Here is a 6,227-nt window from a genome sequence, read left to right as displayed (position 1 = left end):
CTGCTCTCATTCCTTCCAGAAATCTCCCTCTACCCCTCAGCCGGTGTACAAACACCACATTAAATCCATGATCGCTGTAACGTGAGCACAACCAGCATACAGTCGTAAAGGGAAATGACTTATTTATTTTTGGTCTTAAAAATGTGCTTCTAATGCCTTCAAATATCTGAATAGAGACTGCATATAATGGATATAATAATATTAATATCAATATTAATAACGGATATAATAAACTCCACAAGCTTAACAAAATACTCAGGGTCCTTAGGATCGAAGGTAGAGCACTGGGTACCATTTCCTAACATGCACCTCATGAGGCGTTCTCAAGTGTCTCCGTGATGATTATTTCTTGCATAAACAGACTGTACCCAGTCTTCTATCAAGGCACAGGCCTTGAATACAATCTGTGCAGTTCCTGAAAGAATGACTGCTTTTTCCCTTAAAGGACATGACTAAGTGTTGTTAATTAAGTTTGCTGAAATAAAAATGTGAATTCAGATGTATTACTAAATAACTTTACTATATGCTACTATATAAGTAGGATATGCCACTAAATGCCATCCCTTTCCATTTCTTCCTTTCCTTCCTTCCTTCTTTCCTTCCTTCCTTCCTTTTTTGCAGTGATCATTCTGATTTTAAACAATCACTGCAAGAGAATTAAACTCATTAATCAGAGAGCAGAGATCCAAAATGTTGAGAAACTCAAACTGATTCTTCTGCTGTTCCCAAGACAATCCTGCCTAATTATTCTTTCTAGGCAGTTAGGAATCAGTGCTTAGCACAGGTTTCTATACTTTGTCTGTAAACACCTTAAAAATATACCAACAGTTCCTGTTATTTTTTTTATCAAATATACTGAATTTTATGATCAGGGAATCTATAACTGGATATTTTTCTGCAAATGGCTTCTGTGATGTGTTACTGCAGGTTGGGTTTTTAATTCCACATCTAATTTCTAGTAGACATTCCAGTGCTAATCATTTAAGAAGGTTCTACCCCTTTCCCGCTCACGTACATAAGTGAATTTTAACTAGAGAATCTGCAATAACTCAACTTTTGCATGCACTTTTTTTCACTAGAAGTTGAACTCAAGCTTTGTGCGAAACACTGTTGGTGAGCTTCATATTAAAATGTCTGGTGGTGGTTGATAAAGATTTGGGACTTTATGAAAAGCGTTTAGGAATGCATTTGAAACAGAAGAGTGGTGGCAGCAAGAGTAGAGCTCCCAGCATCCAAATGCTCAAACGCTGTTTCATGTGCATTTTCTCCCTTAGATTATTATTATCTTCAGAACAACCATACACAGCTTAAATACATATGTTAAGCTTGCAATTAACAAAGCTTTGAAAATAAAAGATGGTGGCAAGGAATATTATTGTATGGCAAAAATAGACTAATTTAAACTGAATGTAATTTTAAGCCATGCTAAAGCCCTGCCTAAATTCAGAAATAAAATGTTCAAAAATTCCATTTTTAAAAAAGCCAGCAAATTATTTTATAAATTTGTTTTGAAAATTATAAATTCCCCCAAGGCTGTCATTCCATCCCCAGTTAAATCTTCTTGTTTCTTTCAGGTAGTCAGGTCCACCAGCATAGGTGCTTCTGCCCATTCACAATACCATAATCTGCTTTACTATCATAGTTTAACTTCATTTGGACAAATGTTTGGACAAGTTTGACATCAATGTGGAACTGTCTCAGGATATGAACAGTAGATCTCATTGAAGCTGGGTATTTTTGGAATTCATACAATCTAACCCAGCAGCTTAAGGACAGCACTCATAACTACTGCATCTTGAGACACTGTTTGGTGCCAGCAGGACTTTTGTTGTTGTTGACAGATACTGGCTCCTGCCAAATAAAGTAAAAGTTACTGTATTTGCCTGGAGAAGGAAAGACAATGTTTAAAATTTGCAGTAATTTATTCAAAGAGTAAAACCTTGAAGATATTTAAGGAAAAGTCCAGCACTGCCCCAGGCTATCTACATGCTAAAACAGACAGTAGGAAAAAGAGAAAATTGGTGCTCAGAGAGATACAGAAACATTCTTCATAGCTTTCTTGTATTGCATGTATACACAGTACTCTGAGGTGTAATCTCTTACGGCAGATATTTACTTTTAAAAGTAAATCACAAGGAAATATGAGATAGGAGAAAATGATCATAGGATGAAGAGCTTGCTATCTTCAGATTTATATGTCGTACCTTAATGCTATCTTTAAAACATTAGGAATGTTTGTTTAAAAACTTATATAGTTTTATAAGATCCCTAAATCTTTAAAAACAGAGCTAAGCACGCAAAGGTTTGTAGTAAAAAGTGCAATGAGGGCTGTAGGGGAAACTGTTAGGTCATGGCCTGAGCTGACGATTGAGCACCTGGTGGAGGGTTGTGACTGGCCCAGGAAGCACAGGTGCAAACAATTCACCTGTGCTTCTCACATGACCAGTATAGGTGGACGCAGGGTACAACTCCCCCGACGCTTATTTAAAGGTTAGTCTCTGAAGGGAGAATATCTTCTGGATGAAGGTTACTTCCTGAGGTTGTGCTCTGCAGGTAGAGATCCTTATCACCAGTTAGATGAGTCAACTTTTTTTCCTGTATGTATTAATGGGAACCATTAAATGACAGCCTGAGCCACTGATTGAGCACCTGGGGAAAGGGCCCCGGTCAGCCCTGGGAGCACAGGTGAAGGCAATTTACCTTAGCCTGGCTCCACCTCTCTTAGACCCCATTTAAGGGCTGATCTCCCCTCTGGAAGGGTCTTTTTCTGGAGGTCTGTCCTTTGTGGAGTTTTCCCTGCAAGCCTAGATCTTCAGTGATGGTTGAGTAATCCTTTTTTCCTTTCCTTATAATATCTTTCTATTGTGCTAGTTCCAATGTTATTACACCTCTTATATCACTTTTCCACTGTGTTGATCTTTCTCCTTGTTACAATGCGACTATTCATGTTCCCTGTAATACTTTGCCTGATACTGTAAAGAACTTATCAGAAGCAGTTTTGCTGCTTCACAGGACAAATAAGGGCTTTAATAGAAATGGTAGTAGAATATGCATCTAGTTTTTTTTCTTCTACTACACCTGTAATGTGATTAATACCTTGCTGCAAGCATTCATCTAATGCCTGTGTACAGGTAGCACTCCATTTTAAATAGCCTTAAGATTTGAGGCTTAAAAGGAAGAGTAGTAATCTCTAACTTTTCTTACAAGCTACTCATATGCTCAGAAAATGAGGAATGAATAAATATGAAGCAGTCAGAAGCCACTATTCAATTACACAGAGAAGCAGTAAGAGCAGAAGATAAAATTAGATTTTTCACTTACTTTTCTGAGTCTTCAAGATTACTAAAGCAACCACTTCAGTAAATCCTTTAGTAAAATATACCAGCTTTACATATTGAAGTTTTTTAACTAGCAATACCTATAGCAGAAGACTAGGTATTTTCCAATTCTCTTTTTTGTTCGTACAGTATTTTAGGTATCTTTCATTTTAAAAGTATTTGTCTAAGCATAGGTAGCATTTCTTGAAGGACTCTTGTGAGAGTGTTTTTTGTTCTTTATATTTTTTTCAAGTTCAGGAGGGAAAAAACCCCACAGACTTTCATTAGGATTGAAATCACCACTGTTCATAAATTGGCCTTAACAAAAAAAAAAAGCTGAAGATTATCTATTTAGTAACTTTTAAATCACAGCTGCATAATTGATATGGAGCTAATAAGGCTTTGCAGTTATGCACTTAATTAAAAGTAACTGTTATTATGGCAGCTTCTTAACAGCTGTTGTATTGGAAAAAAGATTATGCTCTTTCTCATCAGTAATCCCTTTAAATCTCTGATATAATTCATAGATTCTCAAACAATGTATTTAAATTAAGCTAGATATCTTCCTTACATGCATTATTTATCATCTTTACTTTCGCCCTGTGAGCAAGTCATGCTCATTGTAAGAATACAATAACAGATCTCAAATTAATTCATGACAGTAATGTGAACGTAGCTTCTTAAGAACTTTATTTCTGCTTTCATTTTCTGAAGTACTTGCTGTTTCATTGTGCTCAAAAGTGGTGTAAAGCTGCTTGATGGAGCTGTACAAGCCCTCATCCAAAAGCCTTATACTTTCTATTTAACTCTTGAACCACTAGTCAAGGGTAAAAGGAAAGAATGAGTTTGATAAAAGCTGGAGTCATAATTGAAATATGGCAAAGAGCTTTAGGTGTATAAGAATTTTTTACTTTCCTTGTGGAGAGTGAAATTGGTTTTCCTCCTGGCTGGAAAGAAGCAGCCTATCAGTGCTGCAGCTGGGATTTTCATCTTATTCTTTGCTTGAAAGCTGGAAAAAGTCTTGAGATGGGGAGAAGGACCAACCAGGATTAATTTTTTTCCCCTTAAGGGCTAAGAAGTAGTAGGAAGCAGAAGGAAGGAAAACACATGTCACCCTCAAAGGCTAGATGACAGAGTGGATGATTGTGGAATATTTGTGTAGGGTGTTCTATAGCATTGAGAAAACTCAAACAGAGAAGGCTGGGCTTACAAAGGAGCTTCTTTTACAAAGCAAGTCCAGTACCTTAATTTCTGAGCAGCTCTGCAGGATGGGGTCTACAGGAGTGTGGTAGGTGACAGAAAGTGAGCCAGCTGTGTGTGCTTGTGGCAGGGCCAGTGAACTGCGTTTAGTGTTGTGTTGGAGGGGAGATAGTCATCAGGTCAAGGGAAACGATTATTTCTCTGTCTGAGGGATGTGAAACTTTATCTGGACCATATCTGTGTAGTTCTGTATCCCTCACTACATGAAGATTTTCTCCAATTAGAGAGAGACCAACCAGTGTGTTTGGGGGGCTGGAGTACACAATGACCTTGTCTGAGAGCAGGGTTTACTTAGCAGAAGAGAAGAGTAAGACTTTCTACATTGCTTCAATTGCTGTTTTTGCTTACTTAAGGAGAGGAGAACTTATTAAGGAAGCAGTGGTTCCTTGGAGTGGTGCACAGCAAAAGGAAGAGGGACAACTCAGCATGCTCAGCAGATGAAATTTGGACTGTATATAAGGAAAAAAATCATAAAGGGGAGCAAGCACATAAATGAGTTGTCCAGGGTGTATGTGAAATATTATCAGGAATATTCTCCAAGGATGGAAGATGCTGGGGAACTTGCAATTTGGCCTAGCTTGGAGCAGGTTGGACTAGGTGAATGCCAGAAGTCTCTTCCAGTCTGTGTTTCTATGCATTTGAGATCCATACTGCTTGTCAGCTACATTTCTCTGGCTATTTTTGGATTCTGTGCAAGATCCTTCATGTCACTTAACTGAATTTCAAATTCTGCTTTGCATATGCTTCAGCTCCTATTTTTTCCCCTCCTGATACTGAAATACTATTTTTAAGAGGTGCTGGCAGAGAACTATCAATATAGGGTTGCTGATTTGATTGCTTTGGCAGTAAGAGCTGGGCTTCTGTGCAGTAAAGTTTCTTGTGATTTGTGGAGAAAATGTTCTTTGGCAGCAAAGTTATTTGGCAGTGTATAACATGATGTAGAAGTTGTTTGATAGGAGTACTGGTAAGCTTAAACCGTGCTTTTTTGGATACATTTCTTCATTTTAATATCTGGTAATATTGCAATTCAATGAATTATATATTCCTTTGGGTATTTTGAACACTTTGTACTGTTTCAACCTTTTGCTTTGAGTTCCCTCATGCAGACTTCATAACTGATTAGAATTTTGTGTAGTAGACTGACCTCATCTCAGGCTAAGGAAAAAGCAGGTAAAAAAACAGTTAACTGTGCCTGTTCTCCTACCTATCTCTAATAGCGTGACTGCAAGTTAGGTCCAAGGAGAAGAGAAGCTGTGTAAAATGATGAATAAAAGGGTGAGTGCTGTAAAATGTTTTGGTCAGTAGAGTACTAGGAAAATATTAATGTTTGCTACTGTTAAGTAGAATCTGGTGAGGAAGAAATGACGAACTGTGTAAAATAAGTCTTCTCTGGTTTATTTTTATAACTTTCTTTTGCCTGAAGGGTGAAAGATCTTACTTTTACAATCTGGAGGTTAATTTACAGTAGACTACAGGAAGAGAGGCAAACCACTGGGGGGGAGGGTGATGAATCAGTTATACCACATAGGTAAGAACCTATGTGGTTATCTGGGGGGAAAAATTATCTTGAGAATCCTCCATCTGTACAAGCATGCTAGTTCAGCTACTTTGCCCTCAAAGGTGCAGAGAAAGCTGACTTCTTATAAGTCA

Source organism: Gallus gallus, chromosome 4 (assembly GCF_016699485.2).
Source record: "Gallus gallus isolate bGalGal1 chromosome 4, bGalGal1.mat.broiler.GRCg7b, whole genome shotgun sequence".
Taxonomy (NCBI): domain Eukaryota; kingdom Metazoa; phylum Chordata; class Aves; order Galliformes; family Phasianidae; genus Gallus; species Gallus gallus.
Note: the sequence above shows the minus strand (reverse complement) of the source record.